Genomic DNA, 24,940 nt, shown 5'->3' with positions numbered 1-24,940 from the left:
AAATATACCCAAGCTACCATAACTTAGCATTTCTCTATCTTGCATTAATTATATGAATAATTATATAGTTTGATTCTTGTTTTATTATATTATAGAACATTATTAATTAAATTAATTATTTTTGTTATATTGAAATATAATTAAAAGTATGTGTGTGCATAAAATATAGTGTATATATAAATACGGCTATGTATAAAATTGGTGGGTAAAATTGTATCTTCCTAGAACTAACTAGCAGATGTAGGAAGAAATATAGTAGGTGATCCATAGCGAAGTAGACTAGATATGTAACCTAGGCAAATGGATATTTACGTTGTTGCTTGAAACATAGGCTTTTAAGTGGGCTTTGTCTGGGCCGGATACAAAACACAGGTCATGCAAATTTGTAACATAGTTACCAAACCCACAGCTAAACCCGGATAAATCCTATTATCTAGTTGTAACATAGCTATCAAACGATGTCTTAATCAACGGCAACTAATCAATGCAAAATAGAAGAGAGAATAGCAAAAATTGCGACAAAGAGACTCGATCCCGCGTCAATGCTATGCAAGAGAAGCATATAACCACTAGGCTACCTAGAGTTTTTGGGGTATAGTTGTACCCTTTTGTTCTTAACTAGATCTGTCGTTGCCAGCATAATAACACACATATCATTGCTCAGCACAGATTGCGGTTTGCTGTCTCATTTATCTTTTTCTAGGAATGTTTGGTGATATTTTTTAAGAAAAGTAAAGATTGTTGATAATATTAATATAATGTCAAAGAAGTAAAAATGTAGTTCTCTCTATTTAAAATGATTCTTTACATTATGCTTCATTCGTAGTTATATTATTCATTATTGTAAGTTTTAGTGTACCTATTGAAATAAAATACGCACGGTTGATTTAGTTTGAAGGTAAAACAGTTAATTCACAATAATAGGACAATTACTCATTTGTCTATCTTTATTTTACCACTAAAATCAAAATAACAAAATAAAATTACAATTTTATCACATAATTTGTCATTGTATAAAAACAGAAAAAAGATAGATAAAGAGTTGTATTAAAATATCATAGATAAACAAAAGAAATTTTCTGAAAAATAATTAATCAAAATAAACATTTATAAAAATGGTTAACGAAATGATTTGGGGCTTTATTAGATGTTTTGAAGGCAAAAAAAAACTACTTTTCGATCTAAAAATATCATAATCAAGCAAGTTTTCATAGTACTATTGAAATCTAAGGAGAAGAAAAAATACCTTTAGTTTTGTGAATTTTCTTCTTATCTTTTGATCGTTTTTTATTGACTTTCCGATACAATCCTACAAATTGACAAAGTTATACATACAGTCAAATTCGAAAAGAAGAAAATTTAAAAAGATGAGAGAATATTAACGTAATTACTGTTGAATATTGGACTCCTTGCTTTGGGCTTCCTTTATTAATTGATTGGGCTGGTCCATGCTGAGCCCATGTGATTAATTGTTGGCCCAAATCGAACTTGGCCCGTTTACTTATCCAGAGCGGCTGGATGTGTGACACCTATCACTCCACGCGGATTGTGGCTCTCAGCCGTTGGATGAGTGTTGTGTTTGTTAAGTGAGAGAAGCCTGTTAGACTTCTCTCATTCGCTTCAATCTCTCTCTCTCTCTTGCTTCCAGAAACCGCCTCCTCTCTCCCTTCTCTCTAAGATTCCGGCGAACCTAGCCGGAGTTCTCCTTCGAGCTTTCTGTTCCACCGATGATTCTCAGTTCCTAAGAGTTCTACCGGTGTAGATTGAGTGCTAGGCAACTTCTTCGGTTTCCTTCTCTTTCTAGGGTTTGGTCTTAAGTCAGTGACCAATCCCGAAGTGCTTGGGGTGTGTGGTGAGGGATCTTGTGTTCTTGGCTGTGTCCTGGAGCTGTGTGGGTGAGTCCGCGTGTGAGACGGTCGTGGTGTGCGTTGACCGGTGAGATCTAGGGTTCCACTGATCTCTGGTTTGAGTTCGTTCAACGGTGCTCTCCTTTGTGACTTGCTGTGAGGATTGGGGTGGTCTGAGGCCTAGTGTAGTCACTGCTGTGACCTGAGCCACGCGTGGCCCGATTCTCTGACTTAGTCTCTTTTGTGTTAAGATCCTTCGGAATCAGTTTCTTGTGTGACTAATTTAGCTTTTAAGTGTGCAGGTACAACCAGAAAAGATGGACTCTCAAGAACCAAGGAGTTCTTAAGCTTAGTCTAGGGTTTCTGCTTGTAACATTGTACTTAGTGTGTAATCAAGATACCACTGTTGTATTTGGCTTGTACCTCTGAGATTAGCCATCTCAGAACCAATCAATAAAAGAGGTCCCGATAATTAGCGAATCCCGAGTGGTCTGATCCCTACAGTGGTATCAGAGCCACGGGGGGATCACTTGGGCGCGCCAGGTCGCAAATTAAGGAGGTGGGCTCGTCAGAGTAAAGCTCGGCCTCCGGTATAGGCCCTGAGGTAAGACGGTTACACCTTAACGAAGTGTAACCGCTCTGGTAAATTGGCTAAACCTCTCTTTTCTGCTTTCTTAGAACCCTAGGCTTGGGCTTTTGTTGTTGGTAGTAACCGCTTTTTCTTCCGCTGCTTGCTTGCTTCTCTTTTCTTACTTAAGGTGTGTATCTCAGAACTCTCTTCTGTGTCTTGAGTGAATTACCTATCCACCATGTGCCTTAACCGCCTTGAGTGACCCCCTGCGCTCCCATACATTGGGTGATTGTGAACTGGGAAATCCTCTTGCTGGGGTACACGTGACAGATAGGGAGGAACTCTCCTGGACTTGATCTTTGTGTGTCTGGGATCACCTTGAGTTGTTTTTCCTGTGTGTGTGCTTGCTGTTAGCTGCATCTGTGATCTTTGCATGAAAAATCTCTGCATCTTTGTTCCTAGTGGATCCTTTGACTGTTATCTGTTTAAATCCACTATCTGTGAAAGCAGAGTTGCTTGCTTTGCCCTTGGTGTATTGAGTTCTTTTGTGTGTGTAAAAATCTTTCTCAAAATGACTCAACCAGTTGGCATTGTCCCTTTCAATGGGAAAAATGTTTTTGTTATATGGAAACAAAAGGTAAAATGTGTTCTGGTTCAGCAAAAGGTTCTTCCTGAAAATATGTCTGCTGAGAAAAAGGCTGAAATGAATGAATTAGCTAGGTCTTCAATTATCCTCAACCTTTCTGACTCTGTGATTAGAAAGGTTGGGGCTATTGAATCTGCCGGTGAGATGTGGGCTAAGCTGGATACCCTCTATACTGAAACTTCTATGTCCTCCAGGATGTATCTCCTAGATAAGCTTTTTAAATTTAAATTGGATCTTTCAAAGGACATAGATGATAATATTGATATCTTTCAAAAATTGGTCCAGGACATTAAAAGGTCTGGAGATAAAACCATTGATGAGTATACCATCATAGCCCTCATGAATGCTATCCCTGATACTTATGATGATGTTAAGGCAGCTATAAAGTATGGAAGGAATAGTGCCCCTCTAGACATAATAATCAGTTCTTTAAAGTCAAAAGAATTGGAGCTTAAAGAAAACTTTAACCCTAAATCTTCTCAAACTAAGGCTTTGACTGTGGGGGGAGGTCTAAATCTAGAGGGGATGGCAGTAATTCCTCTGGGAATGGTAAGAAGTCAAACAGAGGCAGGTCTAGATCTAAAAGTAAGGACCCTAAGTTTAAAAGAAAATGTTTTAATTGTGGTGAAGTGGGTCATTACAAGGCAGAATGTACTAGACCCAAGAAAGGTAAGAATCCAAATGGTAATAACCAGATGGAGTCTGTTGCAAATCTGGACAGGGATGATGGTGCAGATGGTGTTTGTTTTATGAACCATGATGTTTTTTCTGTAAACTCGACCTCTGAGTGTTTCTTTATCAAATATGACTGGCTAATTGATTCTGGATGCACTTTTCACATATATCCTTTCAAAGATGCTTTTACTTCTCTCAAACCTGTGGAAAATGCTTTTGTGTCTATGGCTAATGACAAGAAGTGTAAAATTCTTAGCATTGGTACCGTGCTTTTAAAGTTTGAGAATGGATACTTGCTGCCTTTGAAAAATGTGAGATATGTGTCTGATCTGAACTACAATCTGTTGTCTTGCTCTTGTCTTGAATCTGAGGGTTTTGAGGGTAAGTGGGGGCAGGGTATTATGAAGATCTGTAAGGGTGTGCTATGCCTGTTTAAAGCTGTGAAAAAGTGTAATCTGTATGTGTGTACTGCTAAGCCTCTAACTAGTTATGATCATAGTGTAAATCTGGTTAAAATGGATAAGGCTCTACTATGGCATAATAGACTTGGGCACATGAGTCAGAAGGGGTTAAAACTTTTGAAAAATTCTGATATTTTGAGTGAGTTGGATTTAAAAAATGAGCTCCCCTTTTGTGAAACTTGTGTGATGGGAAAACAGCACAGGGTGTCTTTTCCCACCCCTGTGACTGAAAATGTTAGTCAATCTGTCTTAGAGTACTTGCATATGGATGTTTGGGGCCCTGCCTCTGTTACTACCCACTCTGGATCTGTGTATTTCTTATCCATTGTGGATGATTTTTCAAGAAAAGTTTGATGTTTTCTTTTAAAACATAAGTCTGATGTGTTTCAAACCTTTTCAAATTGGAGAGTTTTAATTGAAAATCAAACTGGAAAATGTATCAAGACCATTAGGACAGATAATGGCCTTGAGTTTTGCAATGCTCAAATGGATTCTTTGTGTCAAAAATCTGGGATTAGGAGACATAAAACTACTCCTTACACCCCTCAGCAAAATGGTGTTGTTGAGAGGATGAATAGGACTTTACTTGAAAAGGTTAGGTGTATCCTGTCCAAAAGTGGTTTGTCCAAAAAGTTTTGGGGTGAAGCTCTTTACACTGCTTGTTATTTGATAAATAGATCCCCTTCTGTTCCTCTTAAGGGCAGATGCCCTGAGCATGTTTTCACTGGTAGAAAACCCAATCTGTCACACCTAAGGGTGTTTGGGTGTAGTGCTTTTATTCATTCAAAAACTGACAAGTTAGACCCAAGGTCAAGGAAGGGTGTTTTTGTTGGCTATCCTGATGGTATTAAGGGTTATAGGGTGTGGGTTAGGGATGAACCTGGTTTCAAGGTTGTGGTAAGTAGGGATGTTATCTTCAATGAAGATGACTTCCCCTGTGTTGTCCCCAGGTCCCCTTCTTCTCTATCCTCAGATGGTGAACCTCTCAGTGAGGTGGAGCAATCTGAGGAGAGGTGTGGAACTCTTCCCCTATCAACCCAGATCCTATACCCCCTGAGCCTCTAGAAAACCAAGACCCTGACCATGAAAATATTTTTGATGGTGAGCCACAACCTAATAATAATCCAGATTTACACAATTATCAGTTAACTAGGGATAGAGCAAGAAGCTTTGGTAGAGCCCCTGATAGATTTGGTTCTTTTGTGAATTTAGTTGCCCTAGCTTCTAATGTGTTTGAATCTGATAGAATTGAGCTTCAAACTTTTAAGCAGGCTCAAAAGTCCAAGTTCCGGGATTTATGGTTTAAAGCTATGCAAGATGAAATCCACTCTCTGTTTGTCAATAAAACTTGGATCCTTGTGCCTCTGCCCCCTGGTGCCTCTGTAGTTGATTGCAGGTGGCTGTTTAAATTGAAAGATGAGATTGAGGGGTTGAGGTACAAGGTTAGGTTGGTTGCCAAAGGTTTTACTCAACAAGAGGGGATTGATTATACAGAAATTTTTGCTCCTGTGGTTAAGTTTACTACTGTAAGAGTGATGCTTGCCTTATGTGCTCATTTTAATTGGGAATTAAAGCAAATGGATGTTAAAACTGCTTTTCTTCATGGTGACTTGGATAAACCCATATATATGAAACAACCAGAGGGTTTTGTGGATCCCAACTTTCCCAATCATGTGTGTTTGCTTAAAAAGGCTCTGTATGGTCTTAAACAATCTCCTAGGCAGTGGAATATTAAGTTTAATACATACATGCAGAAGTTAGGTTTCATTAGGAGTACCTTTGATGCCTGCTTGTATGTGAAAAACCTTGATAAAGTGCCTGTGTTCTTGCTGTTGTATGTGGATGATATGCTCATTATGGGTCCTTGCATTAAGTCTATTAAACATGTGCAAAGTGCCTTATGTGAAAATTTTGACATGAAAGAGCTGGTGATGCTAAAAAGATTTTGGGGATCAATATCCTTAGGGATAGGAAGTCCTCTTCTCTGGTCCTTCATCAGGAGCCTTATGTGCAAAAAATTCTTGAAAAGTTTAATATGTTTGGTGCTAAAATTGCTTATGTTCCTTTAGCTGCTCATTTTATGCTGAGTAAGGACCTTTGTCCTACAACTGAATCTGAGGTTAAAGCTATGCAAAAGGTCTCTTATTCTAATGCTATTGGCTCTGTGATGTATCTTATGGTTAGTACTAGGCCTGACATTGCCTATGTTGTTTCTTTTTTGAGTAGATACATGTCTAACCCTGGGCCAGTGCATTGGGAAGCTCTTAAGTGGTTGTTTAGATATCTGAAAAATACTTCTAAGTATGGTTTGTGTTTTTCTAAGCATGATCAAAGTGTTGAGTTGTGTGGTTTTGTTGATTCTAACTATGCCAATGATAAGGACAAGAGGAAGTCCACAACTTCTTATGTGTTTCAGGTTTGCAGGTCTTGTGTTAGTTGGAAATCACAACTCCAACACATTGTAGCTCTGTCTACAACAGAATCAGAGTATATAGCCATTACAGAGGCTATGAAGGAGACAATCTGGTTAAAGGGAGTTCTCTCTGAGCTCAAGTTTATTAAGTTTGCTCCTGTGTTGTACTCTGATAGTCAGTCTACCATTCAACTTTGTAAAAAACCTGTCTTCCATGATAGAACTAAGCATATAGATGTTAGGTTCCATTTTATTAGAGATGTTGTGGAAAAAGGTGAAGTTCTTTTACAAAAGGTGCATACTGATCATAACCCTCCTGATATGGGTACCAAATGTCTTTCTGTGGATAAGTTGTTGTCATGCATCAAAAAATTGCACTTTGATTTTGGTTGAGCATGTGCATTGCATGTCCCGGGGAAAGACCTTGTTGACTCTTTGAAGTCACAAGGCAGTTTAAGTCCTACAAAACTAATTAGGTTACCATCTGGTGTTTTGTTAGGCAACCTGACATCTTCTATCTAATGAGCTTTGTGTTCTTTGGTGATAGGAATGCCTTGTAGGCAATGATGAAGCAGCAGTAGACCAAGGCTCTCCCTTGTTTCTCCAGAAGTAGTCCAAAGGTGGAGAATGTTGAATATTGGACTCCTTGCTTTGGGCTTCCTTTATTAATTGATTGGGCTGGTCCATGCTGAGCCCATGTGATTAATTGTTGGCCCAAATCGAGCCTTGCCCGTTTACTTATCCAGAGCGGTTGGATGTGTGAAACCTGGCAACTCCACGCGGATTGTGGCTCTCAGCCGTTGGATGAGTGTTGTGTTTGTTAAGTGAGAGAAGCCTGTTAGACTTCTCTCATTCGCTTCAATCTCTCTCTCTCTCTTGCTTCCAGAAACCGCCTCCTCTCTCCCTTCTCTCTAAGATTCTGGCGAACCTAGCCGGAGTTCTCCTTCGAGCTTTCTGTTCCACCGATGATTCTCAATTCCTAAGAGTTCTACCGGTGTAGATTGAGTGCTAGGCAACTTCTTCGATTTCCTTCTCTTTCTAGGGTTTGGTCTTCAGTCAGTGACCAATCCCGAAGTGCTTGGGGTGTGTGGTGAGGGATCTTGTGTTCTTGGCTTTGTCCTGGAGCTGTGTGGGTGAGTCCGCGTGTGAGACGGTCGTGGTGTGCGTTGACCGGTGAGATCTAGGGTTCCACTGATCTCTGGTTTGAGTTCGTTCAATGGTGCTCTCCTTTGTGACTTGCTGTGAGGATTGGGGAGGTCTGAGGCCTAGTGCAGTCACTGCTGTGACCTGAGCCACTCGTGGCCCGATTCTCTGACTTAGTCTCTTTTGTGTTTAGATCCTTCGGGATCAGTTTCTTGTGTGACTAATTCAGCTTCTAAGTGTGCAGGTACAACCAGAAAAGATGGACTCTCAAGAACCAAGGAGTTCTTAAGCTTAGTCTAGGGTTTCTGCTAACATTGTACTTGGTGTGTAATCAAGATACCACTGTTATATTTGGCTTGTACCTCTGAGATTAGCCATCTCAGAACCAATCAATAAAGAGGTCCCGGTAATTAGCGAATCCCGAGTGGTCTGATCCCTACAATTACTAATTAGTACTTCTACTCGAATAAAATTGTATGGAGCAATGGATTTTCAAAATCAACATCGGATAATAACTTGATAGTAACATGAATTAAATATATTTAACACTAGGAAATACCTTTTTCCGCAGTATTGCTGCTTATCTCTGGTTCAGTCCAAGGCAGGCTCACACTTCAGTATACAAAGAAGCCATAAATGATGATGAATTTGGCCTTCATTTAATTGTTTGTTGATATAAACCCCTTTCTTCTATTGATTGTGATTGGATTTGGATATATGAGAACATGTCATGGGCATATCATAATCGCATCACAAGATTGTGTGATGATTTTAATCCTGAAACCTTTTGCTGGTGGTAATATGTTTACTTGTTTTGTATTCTATACATTTAATACTAGAACTAGATTCTTATTTGGGTAGTTATATGTGAAGGTGTAAGGTCTTATTATTCTCATAAGCATCGTATTAATTAAATTGAATAAGGGACGACGACTCGAAAACAAATATACTAAGGAAAAAAATTATGAGAGATAAGCAATTTTTTGAATAGTTAAGAAATGATGAAGTTGTTAGAATTGTTTATTTAGAAGCAAGAAGGTTGTTAGAATCAGTGAGCTGCAATTGAACATTTTTTTGTTATGAACATGAGAGGTCATATTTGATGGCTAATATATAAAGAACAAACATTTGTTTGATAAAAAGATACATTTTTCTAATAAAATTTCTGGATTTCCTATACATAATGAATTATGTCGATGGTGAAACAATATCAATTGAATAGTTTATAATTTTGATTTCACAACTACCAGCAGTTGTTGAATGTGAAACAATATTAAATGGCAAGCAAGTTGATATTATTTTATTTATAATAAACCATTTTGATGTTACTGATCATAACCTAATACGTGAATTAGGTCAAGCTTGTTATTCAATTTAATTTATCTCAACCAACCCATAATTATTGATTATTATAGAAGCGTAATTAGACTTCGATATATAAATATGATTAAATCATTATGTATACGTATGTTATCTGATTCCACTAAATCATTTCATTTACATTTTATCATTAACTGCAATCAACCAACCCCATAATTATTGATTATTATAGAAGCGTAATTAGACTTCGATATATAAATATAATTAAATCATTATGTATCTGTATGCTATCTCATTCCATTCACATTTTATTGTGAATGACAATCAACCAACCCCATAATTATTGATTATTATAGAAGCGTAATTAGATTTCGATATATATATAATTAAATCATACTGCAACAGTAGTTTGATATTGTCCGCTTTGGGTCAAGTCCGCACGGATATATTTTTGGGTCTCTTCCAAAATGCCTCATATTGATTGGGATTAGACGAGAATTATATACACCTTCCAACTTCCCTCAGACTCCCGATGTGGGGTGGATTTGTACTCAACAAACCTCTCCCTCAAACCAGATCACATCGGGAACAGACAGATGCAGTCGACGCATCGAGACATTACGGACCCGACTCGAACTTGAGTCATCCTGTGCCCCCACTTGACCTGGATCTGATACCACTTGTTCGGATTGTCGACTGCAACAACAGTTTGATATTGTGCGCTTTGGGTCAAGCCGCACGAATTTGTTTTTGGTTACTCCGAAATGGCCTCAAACTGATTAATGGGGTTGGACATGAATTATATACACCTTCCAACTTTCTCTCATACTCTCGATGTCGGATGAGTTTGTACTAAACACTTTTCCATAGCCAGCGCCTAGAGTCTCGTTCGTCGTGGCGGAGAGGAATCGCGGCCGGACGGAGAATTTCTATGCCGCCGCAGCCGATAAAGGCGTCGACGCGAAGGCAGCCAAGTATATATCCACCGTGCAGGAGAGATTCCGGCTTGAACGTGTTAATTCGGAGCGCAAGAATTACCAAGATATTCTTGTCTAATCAAAATAGACTATAGTTTTTTTAAATTTTGTTTGAGACAAATTTATCTATGTGGCTGTGTTTATGACTTTATGTATGATTGTTGTATTTGCTTTATAACTTTACAATTAATGTTTTCTCACGGATATATCGATGTACAATGATTTTTCGCCATGATTTTATCTACTACTGTATGGGAAATTTGATTATTACCTCCGTCTCTAAAAATTTGATAATTATTTCCATTTTCGTAGGTTTCTAAAAATTTGTCACCGTTCACTTTTACCATTTTTGATATAGGACCCTACATTCCACTAACTCATTCATACTCATATTTTTTTTATAAAACTAATACCATATAGAAGTAGGACCTACATACCACTAACTTTTTCTAACTCACTTTCTATTAGTACATTTCTTAAAATTCGTGTCTGGTCAAATGGTGACAAACTATAAGTGACGTAGAGAGTACTATTTAACCGTGATGCAGGTAATGAACTTGAACATGTTCGTGGGGGAGGAGAGAGCAGGGTCGTCCGATCACGAGGAGGGGGCAAGTGAAGGCGGCGATTGGTCGTTGGCACGTTCCGCAGCTCCCGGCTGAATTTGAGCACAATCCGACACCTTTGACGCCGTCGTCGTTTTTGCTGCCTGGATAAATTGAAATTTATTTTACTGCCTGGATAAATTGAAATTTATTTTAAAATAAATGATTCTTTCTAGTTAATATTATGTGATTGTTATGTGGCGACGAAATACATTTGTTAATCGGCAATCGGATTGCACTTGAAACATGTTACAAGCTCTTTAACATAAACTTTGACAAACATCCCCTTAATTAGACATGTTATGCTGTCTAGCTTGAATCATTACTGATCATTTTCTAATAGTACATCTCTTAAAACCCGTGTCTAATCAAATGATGACAAATTATAAGTGACGGAGAGAGTACTATTCAACCATGATGTCATGGAAGAAATTTTAGAGATTATATATAGAATTCTAAACTAATTAACTGTCTTTATAACAAATAGCACAAAGTAAGTTATGAAATTAAACAAGCCAATAAGCCTAGATGATGGACTATTTTTTAGCACTAAATAAACCTGCAAGTATACAGAGTATATATAGTATAGCTAAAGGTCAGTACCGGATATCGAACACGGGGAAAACAAACATAGACTGTCTATCTTCTACTAAGACTCTATTACTATCTGGAAAATCGAAAGATTTTGAAAACTTTTGAAAACTGAAAGCAATAGAAAGCAATAAACAACTAGATGCAAATAAAACACAGAGATAAACGATACAGATAAGGGGAATTCCAGGGATGTGCGTTCACAGTTATGGTTATACATATTCCAAACTACAATACCCTAGCACAATTATCACTTTGACAGAACGAGGCACCTAGCTTATACTCATGCGATACAAACGTTGATTACAATATTAGGATTATCAATCTTAACACGTAACTCCAAAAAGCTCCTAAGACCCTTGAAAAGTCCCCACTCTCAATTAACAATGTTGTTTTAAGGGAAACTAACTGTAGCGTTTACTAATTGGACTTAACTCGCTAGAACTCTCTTACAGTTATGAAGCAAGTTGTATTAAATCATACATAATTGTGTCACTCAATCATGTAGCATCACGAATACATGGGGAAGAATCAAAGTAAAAACAAAACGGATATTAAATAGAAAACTAGAATTGTATAACCAAAGTCGTTACTAACACATCCCTAGAATTCTATGAGTTTAGTTACACTTAATGGAATAAGCTAAACACATATATTGAAGGGAAGACAATTTGAACATAAAACTAAAGAAAATAAAACTCGTAGGTTGAATCTTTGTCGTTCTTGATGTTCTTGAAATCATTCTTCAACTCCTTGCACCATGACGTACTCTATCTTTTGATCTCTGGGAATTTATGTTGCAAAAAGAAGCTCTAATTTGATGAAGCTTGAGGTCCTATTTATAGGGGAAAGTCAATCCTCATTGTAGAAGGAAAAAATCTTCAAAATATGGTAAATCTTGGAGCAGGTCTAGAGAAATTCGGATTCGCCGCCTTTCTCCGGCGGGCCACCGCACCTTGGCCGGAGTCCCGGTACCTTCGGCGGCGGGCCGCCGCATGACCTCCGGCGGTCTCCGAGCGTGAATCGTTTACAAGCGTAAATTTCCGAGGCGGGCCGCTACATAACACTGACCATCGGGCGCCGGCGGTCGCCGGTCGCCGTCTGAACTCCAGCTTTCCAAACTTTGCATTTTGACTCCCTTTTTCGGCTCAAATATGCACAATTCTCACAAAACACGTCAAAATACCAAAATGTATAAAATATAAAATTATTGGACATGTATACTGATTTTGACATAAAAAAACGGACCAAATAATGGTCTTAAAACTGTGCAAAATCCGAGCGTATCAACTCCCCCAAAATTACATTTTTGTTTGTCCTCAAACAAAACAATAAAGACACAAGAATATACGCACGGAATGTACAAAGACTAGACGTCATAATTGCCTCAAAAGATCAAAGAGCAGATTAAGCATGAATTAACACAATCAAATCAAGCAAGGCTTATTAGTGCACTTTCATTACTAACTTGTGAAACACCTTGAATTCAAGCACTCACATGTGGCAAACTTCCAAAGATGGTAAGTGTTCTTTCTCTCACTCTCAAAGTGTATAAAGGTTAAGTGTATAGCACTCAAATCATGCATCATGCAAAGTTTACCATATGTTTGCTCAAAGTCTAATCCCTCCTCTACTAGATGTGATTAAGCATCAAAAGTCCGAAAGGTCTTTTTTTTGTTGTAACGTAGGCTCTTTGGTAGGTGAGGAATACTTGGATAAAAAGTGACTAAGAATAAAAATCCCAAGTAGAGTTAAATTGACTCCACTTTTCTAAACCCCAAGACACTTTTTACACTTTATTTTTCTCCTTCAACTCACTTTTCAATCCTTCGATATTTTTCTTTTCTTTTCACAACCTTTCATACTTTTTCTTTTTCTTTTCTTTCTTTTTCATAAGCATCCTTTCTAGAATCAAGCACATGTTTTTAATTTTTCTATTTTTTTTTTTACATTAAGTACACTACTTTTTATACTTTCCTCCTTATCTCTCCAATTCTTTTACAAAAGATAACAAAAACTATACTAACCCAAGGAATTTTCCTCATTATTTTGGCTTCCAAAGAATAGGTTTAAAGGCTCAAAATTGGCTCCAAAGAGAAAAAATTTGAAATTTTGAGAGGGTCAAAAATTTTGGATAAAAGTAGGCTAGAAAAGATGGCCAATCATCCTCCTAAATCAACTTAAACACTATGTAAACCTAAAGGCAAGACTAAGAGCAAGTTCTAGAAACATATACATGAATACAGATAAATCACACAAGAAAGAAATTATGGCTCAAATCTCACAAGGTATAAGCATGAATCAAGGCGAACAAGCAATTCACTAATTATGCACCTTTTCACCAAACCATCAAATCAAAACGTCAAGTCATACTTAAACATAGATGGAATGTAATATCATCGACAACTCAGTCTAAAGTGTGTCCCTAAGCATGCATGTTTCTAAGTTCTTCATGTTAAGTTCACGACATGGATTCAAGAAAACATTTTTAGAAAACAAAATTCTCTTACAGGGTTTTGAAAAACAAAAGTAAAAACTTAAAACAAAAATGAAAACCCTAAAACAAAAACCTAAACTCACAGTCCACCACTTCATCCCCTCAAACTTATTTACAACAAAGTGTAAAATAAGTTTATAGAGTCGGTTGGTACGTGAGAAAATTACTAAAAAGAAAACATACCTTGAAAAAATTTTCGTAGAGGCTTGACGGGGCGAAAATTCGAAAAAGAATTTCGAAAAATTCGCGCTGGAGACTGTGCTCAGGTGGCGGTCCGCCGCGGCCGTTTGTTGGTCGCCGCACGTCAACAGATTCTTCCAGCGAGCAGGTGGCGGACTGCCGCAGCACGTGCGGCGGTCGCCACGTAGAGGTCAAAACCTGCGAAAATTTTTTCAAAGCACAAAATTAAACCAAAACCAAAAGGTACTTAAAAATTGAAGCAAAAATTGTCTAAACATAAAAAAAATTGTCTCAAAAACATCCAAAATAATGATATAAATGCCCATTTAAAGTCATGTTTTGAGTATAAGTGGGAGACTGTTAGGTTTGGTATACTGAAAAGCATGTTTCGAGCAAGTTTCGCGCGAATAGAATCTTGCTTGTATACGTAAAACTCTACAATCCACTTTTAACCCGATTCAGTATTATTCGAGCAGTCTCGCACGAATAGAATCACTATTATTATTACATTGTGTTTGCTTGTCCATTTATAAGATGTTTTATAAACATTTAAATGTATAAGAAGCAAACAAAGTCTAAGTCTTTTGCTTAGTAGACCGGTTGTGGGCGTCGTCCACTTTAAGGTAACACGGTCAGATCTATGCAATGCTTTGCAAAAGAAAAAGAAGAATTTCACAACCTAGATAGGCTTTGGCTACCTATCGTGAAAGGTTGCAATGTCAGTCCGCATATTTCTAAGCCTTACTGAAATAAGATGACATTGGTGTGGTATAGCACTGAACGGATCTAACAGCAAGACGTGCATTTATGCTATCTACTAAAAGACTAGGTCTTGATAAAACACTATTTCTTAATCTACATATGTTAGCATTGAGCATACGGTATTGATTATGCACTACTTTGACTTATCAAATGGTGCGGGTTTTTCGCAACCCAATAATCCTGATATATTGGGTAGTGGTGATTAATATCTAGCGGTGCTAGGATTGCTATTATGTTGAAACGTGCACGAGGTGAGTCTCGTTTGATAATGTCTTCAAGAGGAGCTCGAACAAGGTTTTATTATTCGAAAAACTGGTCAGTTGGAGTTTTATTACTCTATGAATAATAAATAAGTGTTTCTTGCTAAGTCCACTCTTGGAATTAATAAGATATTAATTAATTAAGTCCATAGCAGACATTAATTAATGGACATTTATATCTTAAGCACAGGAAATAAATAATAAATAACGGAAACCCGGATTACTTGTAATTTCGGATTTGGATGGGGAGAGTTCAATATTACTTCTGTAGTGGCTGCTCGTAATATTCCAATATAAGCTTGTATTAAATTGTGGGTTCAATTTAATTAGTAAAAAGCTAATTGGGCGAGCCCATATCCAAAACCTTCCATAGATCCTTGTCTGGGCCCATAAGGAACTTAATATAAATAGGAGAATAAAGGAGACAGAAGAAACACAATTTTCATACTTGAAATTTTTGAAATTTTTGGCTCCCCCCCCAGCTGAAGGAGATTTCGATTTCTACTCCTTTTCCCAAAAGGATTTCTTCTGTCTTCTTTATTCGAGTCCTAGTATTTTGATAAGATCAGCCCACCCTGATATCGAGATACAGTTCGGGAACCAGAGAGAAGATCCGTGGTCTAGTATTGAAGATCATCACGTGCAGAAGGCGCGAGCAATCGACGATTCTTTGGAGAATCAAATCGGTAACTCTAAACCGTAGTATTCATGGTTAGGATTTACTTTCTTTGAGCATGAATTATTTGCGTTCTAGCATGCAATTATCGGTTTAACATGTGAATTGATTAATCGCATAATCGGTCAAATAGATCATATGTCTGATTTATTTGTTTTGTACAAATCTTCCACTGTGCAAGGGGCACTAAACCCCATCATGGACATGTTTTGCATATAGGAGTAAATATCTCCTAGTTGGGCAGAGGTGTTCGATTGGAACTCCTCATAGGGATTTGGCCTCCCGCGGCGGCGGTTCGCTCTAGTTCGGCGGCGATGGACCTCCACTTCCTCTTCTTCTTCTTCTTGGCGATGTTGGGGCGGCGGTGGTGGCGGCACTCCACTTCCTTGGGCATGCAAATGCTCCCCTTCCTCATTATAGTGATCAATAGCATCGAAGGCGGAGTCATCCTCGGGTTCAAAAATAGGAATGCGAGAAGGGGTGTTCTTCTTTCTAAACTCCCCATTGATGGGGTTGGCCTCAATGGCTCTTCGGTGGGCCCGAGTGTTGAGCTTCCAATTGGCTTGGTTGACCCAAATATCGACCTTGGTCAACTGCGGGATAGGAAAGGGAAAGTGATCCCCCGCCACTTGCAAAAAGTAACCTTGACCCCAATAATTGGTCTTCAATAACCCCACCGAAAATAGCACTTCATAGGTGATGAACCTCTCCCCGCCCTCTTCCGTCATACCGGCGAGAGAAATGCCCCTACAACATATAACACCTCTGTCTTTCTTCTTGATCCGGTCCACATAGAGAGTAAAGAGGGTTCCATAGTCGAATCCCTTCTTGTTTAGGAGTCACCACATCACATTTAGCTCCGTTTAGGAGACACTTCCCCCATCGACCCTAGCAAACATGAGTTGGGTCATAGCTCGATGGAGATATCTCAAGACGGAGTTGCGAATGCATGAAGACTTGGCATAGCCCGCGGCGTGCTCCTGCTCATTGGTCATCGCGCCCCAAACCTCGGAGAAATCGTAGTCATTGTCCTCCTCGGGGTTGGGGTCAAAACAATGGAACACCCCACTTAGCTCTTCCATGGTGAGAGAGTGCCAACGGTTGCCTAGGCGGAAGTCGATGCTTAGCGGGACATTGTGGCGGTGATCTTTGGCGACCTTTAGCGAGCTATGAAACTCAAGAGTGAGCTTCCTAAAAGACGGTCACTTTCTTTGGAACATGTAGACGAGGCCATTCCCATCGCCCACGTCGCACAACCTCCAAAAAATCCTCCATGATCTCCAAAGTTTGGAGAGGGAAATCGTGGGGATATCTCGAGGGTTCCGTCTCTCTTGCCGAAACCTTCTTCCACATAGCCTTTTGCTCCTTCGTGGCAAGGCTAATGCCATAGTTCTTCGCATTCTCGGGCTTTCTCTTTGATCCCATTGTCCTACAAAAGAAAATTCACACTCACAAAAAGAGCACCAACAAATAGGCAATCAAAAGTTCCCCTAAACTTGCACGTAACCAAGCAAAAATCAAGAAATAACAATCATGTGCAAGTTTGTGTATCATAGCATCCTAAATTGTAGCATGTTGACATGTAGAGCATAAACAACAAAAATAGGACACCACAATCCACCCCCCACGTAAATTCGTCCCCCATGCAGAGACGTATCAACAATAAATCAATACAGATCAACATTCTCTAAAAATTCACAAGTATTACAATTCATGGAAATAATAATAGCTTCACAATGCTATGAACATGATTGCAACATATAAGCATTTAAGAACAAGAGGGAATCACTATTCACAAAACAACAATTCACCGCCCTATATCAAAATTCAACCATGGAAAATCAAGAATAAGCACACACAATCATCCCTCATCATAAAATAAGAGTTTCTACCGAACAATTCATCCAAGAAATACCAAAATCCATGAAAGAATTAAAGCAAAACTCAGAAATTTAGTGTAGGATTCATATCTTGTGTTGGAGAGAAGAAGAACTCTACACTTGGAGAGAATTGAGAGAATGAGAATGTGGGTGTGTGAATTTGGTGATTTATAATAGTGGGGGTGTGTACAAGGAAGGAATTAGAGAAGGAATGAGAAAAGGAATGGAAACTTACCTTTAGAAGGCATGAATTCGCGTATGTTCTCCCGTGGCGACCGCCGCGTAAAGCGTGGCGGGCTGCCACACGGGCTTTCAGAAACGGCGCGCGTCTGGCGGGCCGCCGCGGCCCGCTTAGCGGTTACTCCGGCCCGCCCTAAACCCGACCTATCCTGCACATGTGAACACACGTGTGGCGACCGCCGTGTTAAGTGCGGCGACCGCCACTCGTTAATTTTTTTTAGAAAGATAAAAACGAAACGAAAAGAGTAAAAATAAAAATTGGGTTGCCTCCCAACAAGCGCCTTTGTTTTAAGTCATTGGCTTGACTTGAAGTGGCCCACTAGTTGGGCGGATCAACGATCCTAGTGCTGAAAATCGGCTTAGGGAGCAACTTGGTCCCTTAAGTTTATTTTTAATTTCCAAAAGAACTAATACAAGTACAATATTATTTCATATGATAGAAATTTAACTCTATAACAAATTTATGTAACAATTCATTTAACATACAATTTTAACATATTTGTGAACAATTTATTAACTGTTCCGTTATAAATCAAAAAGTCACAACAAGATCAATTAGTATTGGAAATTCCAATGAATATTTGTTTAGCCAAAAAAGGCAAAAATGAAATTCAATTTTAAAACTTATTTTTTTAAAAAATTCTAAAGTTAGAACTCCTATTTTTGTATTAAAAAAATTGCTAAAATAAATTAGTCTGACCTACTACACTTGGCATCACTTTTATCCATATATGAATATTATTTTATTGTTAGTTTGTATTTTTTGTGTATTCATTTGAAATTTTAGGTATTATTTGTTATATTTCTATACGTTGGATTTATTATTTTTTTTTTAGGAAATCCTCAAGTTATCATGTGTGAACACGTTTCAGAGTTTCGGCAAATGGTTAGAGCAGCATTATTTGAAGTGGGTTTAATTTTTGACTCATAAAAGCAATAATTTGCATACGTTGGAATGTTTTAGAAAAATTCAAATGAATTTTCCTTATTTTAATGAAGTTGCGCAGCACCGACAAAAATTTATAAACGTAAGAATAATATAAAATTCTTTCCACTTTAAATGCTACATTGAAATAGTTTTTTATGTAGTATAGCTGGCAATATCAAAATTGAGAACATATGCCATCTACCCACGTTTACGTACAGTCAATAAAAAAGTTTTAATCAAATGGATGCTTACGACTGATTATTGAAGTCAATGGAATTAATGACATTTCTACAGTAGTTCTTCCTCCGTGTCACAATAATTGTCACTTTTTTTATTTCAGTCATCTATACTATCATTAAAAGCTCGGTTTTTTTTGGGGGGAAATCAAAGGGAATTCTCCCCTGTTTTCAAATTTTCGATTTGGGGGGAATTTTCCAAGTGTTAGGCGCCAACTCACACTTCCATTCTTTCACCAAAAGTTAAAATAACTCCACCAACATCATGCATTAAAACCAATAGTTAATAGGATCATTTTTAATTGTAAAGCTGACTAAACATCACATCATTTATATATATACAATTTACAGTTTGTATGCATATGAAACCCATAGCATGAGAACGTTTTCCCACATAAATAAAAAGTAGGTTTTCCCTCCCAAAAATAATGTGAGTTTTCCCTCCTCTAAAATGGAGGGATTTCTTGGAGGCAAAAAAATGGGAGGAAATCAGTTCATTTTAGAATAAAAAAAATGTAATTTAAAATTTAAAACCCATGAGTATTTAGAAAGTTGCTCAATAAATATCAATGACAACAACACATATTCATAAATTGTAGGTTCTTCTCTCTCTCTCTACATTTGCTTTCATATCTTTCTTCTTCTTTTTATTTTTTTTATTTTAATATTTCACTGCTTATTTTCACCATTTATATTTTGCAGATATTTAAGGTATGATAATATTATCTAACATTTTTTATTTATATTTTGCAGATAATTAAGGTATGTGAATATTATCTAATATTTTTCTTTTGTACATAGCTTAACTCCTACTTTAATTTGCATAGCATTCCTTTTATTATTTTTTTGTTTGTTATTTCCGATGTATTTATATATTATTGCACATACATAGCACAGTACATAGCACAATACAGAATAGATGCAATCCTCTTGCATCTTCTTCTCACACTGCACAAAGAAAAAACAAGGGAAAATTCAAAATGAGAAGAAAGCAGCAGCAATACAAGTACATTTTATGTGGTTGTTTTAACAAAATATTAATACCTTTAATCGATACCTTCTGATAGTTTTTTGTTCTTTCTAAATGCAGATTATCCAAATAGCAGGACGGTCCAACCTGTATCAAAAAGGACAGCTGCTCAAAGAGAGAATAACACAGTTAATTATTTCTGCAATATCAACTTCCGAATGCAGAAACCTTATGAATAAACATAAACGAAAGACAAAAGGTGAAGACTTATTTTAGGAAATGCAAATAAATAATAATAGATGAAGAATGGGAAGAAGACAACATCATTACAGGTTATTTATTATTACCGTAATACATTACTTTGTAAATTTTAAGAAATATTTACTGTGCATTGCAGCTACTGACAAGAACTGCAAAAGAAGAGCAAACCCAAAAAGATAGGAGAAGAAAAGATGAAGAAAGACAATGAAGATCCACAAAAGGAAAGGCATTAAACAGGAGAGAAGATGAAGATGAGATGTATTTTCTGTGCATTGCAGCTACTAACAAGAACTGCAAAAGAAGATCAACTCAAAAAGATAGGAGAAGAGAAGATGAAGAAAGACAATGAAGATCCACAAAACAAAAGGCTTTAGACTAAAGAGTAGATGAAGAAGAGACGTATCAAATGTAAAAAATGAATTTCGCGTTTTAATACATCTCAATTTAATGAGATTTTATCAATAAAGATTACCATTCTTTGAAGAAATTTTATCATGACATGAACTCCATTACTATTCTGAAAGCAACAAAAACTCTAATAATATAAACTGACTGTTGTGTTTAATCAATCACATCACTCAAGTCTGAAAGCAAAGACATCAATTAGAGAGAGAAATTGCAAACCTCACTACACTTACGTGGATAAATAGTAAAATTGGTATGTAATACTCCCTCTGTCCCGGCTAAGATGACACATTGCTTAGCCGGCACGGGATTTTAGAAGTTATTGGTTAAAGTGTTTAATTGGAGAGAGAGAAGGTGGGTATAAGTATTAAAGTAGAGAGATAAAGAAAGATGAATATTTTAATAGGAGTGAGAAAAAGTGGTTGAGTATATTAATTGGAGAGAGAAAGTTACCAAAAAAAGAAATGTGTCATCTTAGTTGGGACAAACTAAAAAGGAAAACGTGTCATCTTGAGCGGGACGGAGGGAGTAGAAATCTAGATAAAAATTTATAAGAAAGTAAAAACAAAAGAAGAAGGACAACTTTAAAAATTAAGGGTTTCATCATACTGCACTTAAAATCTTAAATACATCATTAGGTTTATAAAGAATGAAACGTACTTTAGAAAAAGTTTCACCCGAAACATGGAGAGTAGACAAAGGTACATTCAAAGTAAAATTTTATTAGTCGAGAAAATAAAAGTTACGTTGCAGAAAATATAGGTGACATACATACCACGTGTGAAATAAATTGGTAAATAGATATGCCCCAACTCACCTCACAAACTCTGCTACCATATCTCCACAACAAACACAGAACACAATATCAGCCCTACGCATACAACAAAAATAAATTTAGATAAAATCACATAATCGAATACTTTAGAATTCTTAAAAGTAATGATACATAGGCAGATCCGTGAGTTTTCCGAAAGAAGTTTTGAGTAATAATAGTTGGGAGAAAAACCATTAGTTTGTTGGTATTTCAAAATTTCATGAATTTAAATTACAAGGATTGATAATAAGCAATAAGTGATGTATAATCCATCAATATGACAATATGAAATCAAAATGAAAAGACAATAAAGGAAATTGGTCATTTCATAAAGTAAATATTTTTCCATGCAAAAATTGCACAAGAAAAATGACTACAGCAACCATCACTGATTAAGGATAAAACCCTCACAATAATATTTCTAGAAAAGCAATATTTTTACCTTTTCGAGAAAGCAAATAACCAGTGGTATATAGACTCCTCCATCAAATGATTATGGTCCAACCATTGTTCTGAAAAATAAAGATTTTGTGGAGGATTGAGGAGGCAGATGATATTTTGGAAGAAAAAATAAAAGATTGAAAAATAAAAATTTTGTGGAGGATTGAGAGTAGTAGGCGCGTGATGTTTTGTAAGAAGATGTAAGAGGTGTACTTATATAGGTTGTTGGTTCAGAGGAAGTCGCCGCTCCTTTCATGAATGGGCTCTTTTATTGGGAATTAGGGTTTAAATTGGGAATGACAAAATTTTATGATTAATCAGAATTGAAAATCGAAGGGGCAATTACTGCGAATTAATGCACAACGGCTCTTTAATTAGAATTAACTGCAGATTAGTACTCTCATTGGAAGAAGACACATCTTATAGGGTCACAAGTAGTTGAATACAACCATAAAAGAAATGAGGCTTATTACTATTTCTAATATTTAATTCAAAATTTTAATTTGTTAGATTCACAACAGGAATTTATCTCTTTGCATTTATTAGTCCCTTTCCATTCTTCCGGTTTTTTTTTTTTATTTTCATAGTGATATACTTTCTTCCAAAAAGTTAGAGTAATACTATTATTTAAATAGGAAGGCAAGAGTAGGAGTACTATTATTTAAATAGGAAGGCTATCTTTATAGTAATAGCTTTGACACACCAATATTAGGATACTTATTTAGCTGACTATTTTATTCGTAATACTTTCTATATATTTAAAAGGTTCATTGAAATTTTTAAACTTTTTTACTGGATTACATTTTCATTGTGTGATGAAACTATTTTATTTTTAATATTTTCTACACTAGAAAGGTTATATTTTAAAAGCTTAAATTTTTTATTATGCTTTTCTTTCTTTAAAAATGAAAAAGATAAAGAAAATATTTATAGCAATATACATTTAAAGTGATTATTTATGATTTTAATTTTTTCAATAAAAGAATTTTCCATAATAGTATAGTCTTTTAGAATTACATGAAGACAAAATAAAAGGTTAAATTTAATAACCTTATAAAAGAATTTTCCATAATAGAAGTACGATGTACTATTTTAGAATTATATGAAGGCAAAATAAAAGGTCAGATTTAATAACCTTTTTACACGTATTATATGACATTCCAAGGCTATTAGAATTACTATTACAATTTTAAAAAGTAAAATTTTATTGAAATCTTAAACTTAAATCTTGGAAAAGGACATCAAAATAACTATATTTATTGAAATCACAAACTTAAATCTTGAAAAATGAATTTGCTTAAAAGAAATTTTAAACTTGAAACAAGTAGCATTAATTCATAGTTGTCGTATTGATACTATCATAGTAATATGATATGATATGATGTGTCCCACCAACATTATTTTGCCAAGTGGAAATACGAAAGGGCCCCACCTCTAACTGAAGCATACATGATTGCCCCAATTATAATATATTTTATTAAATTTTTACACACCCATATATGATAGTATATATTACCATATATTCAAACACATATATGGAGTATATGGCAAGCTTCATAATTTTCTATGTATTTGATTCATCAATCATTTTCACATCAATTAAAAAAAATCTTAATTTACTGCCATTGAGATTGAGATTTGATGGTAAACTCCTTTTATTGTTATGCTCCTCTTTTATTTCTTTGTTATGTTTTAGTAGTACATATTTACTCATCTTATACTTCACCACATAATAATTTTGTAGAATCTAATGTATCAATTTAATCTTCTTTTATACAAGTAAATATGATACATATATAGTTAATTCATTAAATATGTGTGTATATTTAAGTTATTTTCGTTGATTTTTCACATAATGTTCTTAAAAAAAGAACAATAAATAATCTCATGTTTAATTGTTCCAAGATTGTTTCAAGATTTTGGAAATGACGAATAATCTCATGTTTAAATGTTTAATTGTCCCAAGATTTGAAAATGACTAATTTGGTATAGACAAAAGTTGGAATTTATCTAAGATGTGACTAATTTTTATATTTTTGCATTTAAAAGTTAAAAATTGCAGCGAAATTTGTCGAAGACCTATTTAAATTCGTTACAGGTGATTGATTTAGTAAAACTTTAAGCACTGCATCACAATCCTTGTGCTCTACAACACAAAAGCTGAATAGATTATCAAATTAGTCAAATTTACTTTAATAAAAATAATATAAAAAAACGAATATTGAAAAGATTATATATGTAGCAAATTACATGTAATATGTGACATTTCCAGGCTAGCTGTTGGAATCACTATTACTCCACAATCTAAAAATTGTTTTGATGGATTATTTTATATTTTCTCTTCTAACCTTTTTTTTGACAGATTTTTATCGTATACATATTCTTAAAATCTATACTTCTGACGTAGTATTCTTAATAAAAGGTTTCCAAAATTACTCCAAAAAAGTTTCCACCAAAGATTACTACATATAAAAGATATTAATTGTTATACATATTAATTGTGATACTATGATATAGCTTGTACTTTATTAGAGGACAATAACAATAGTATTAATTGTTATATGTCATAACATTTTTATCAAAAATTATATTAATTTATAAATATAATATAATCAATATAATATTATATTCTAATGTGATTAATTATTAGGAATTGGATTGATATAAATTCAAATTGATTTTTTATTCGAATGTAAAGATGAATTGAATATCAATTTCTTTAACATAACATTAGATAAACTCTTTGGTTATCATATTCAATTAAATCTAAATTGAGTATTTGATTTCATAATGTTTTGTCTAATTTTGTTGTGTTTTTCTCTTTATACACGACTAAAAGGTGAATAATGAAATGTTTTAACAGCATATTCCCAAAATGAATAAATTTTAGAAAATGGTGCAAATTTCAGCGACTTTAATTTTTTCATTACGTCTTAACTTTATCAAACCCTCTATGCAGTGAACTTATAGCAAATGTGAAACAATATAAATGAAGTCAAATGTTACATAGCAATACGAAAAAAATACAACTTTGCTTTAAATAATATAAATCAATTTAAATTTTATATAAGAATACTAAAATTCATCTTCCTAATAATATTATAATCATGTTAATTGTTTATTTTTATGGAATAAAAATCA

At 35.6% G+C, this 24,940-nt stretch overlaps 1 long non-coding RNA gene across 1 annotated transcript; it reads right to left on the bottom strand.

The window, feature by feature from the left end:
- Window positions 1–19,468: 19,468 nt before the first annotated feature.
- LOC125198529 (uncharacterized) lies at window positions 19,469–22,025 on the bottom strand. Its single transcript, XR_007172429.2, has 4 exons — window positions 21,801–22,025; window positions 21,362–21,415; window positions 19,953–20,025; window positions 19,469–19,856 (listed from the first exon to the last, which is right to left on the bottom strand). It is a non-coding gene; the product is annotated as an uncharacterized LOC125198529 (long non-coding RNA).
- Window positions 22,026–24,940: the final 2,915 nt, after the last annotated feature.

This window comes from Salvia hispanica, chromosome 2 (genome assembly GCF_029641045.1).
Source record: "Salvia hispanica isolate PSC_SH4W2 chromosome 2, Shi_PSC_v1, whole genome shotgun sequence".
NCBI lineage: Eukaryota > Viridiplantae > Streptophyta > Magnoliopsida > Lamiales > Lamiaceae > Salvia > Salvia hispanica.
Note: the sequence above shows the minus strand (reverse complement) of the source record. Positions and strands in the feature narration are given on the sequence as shown.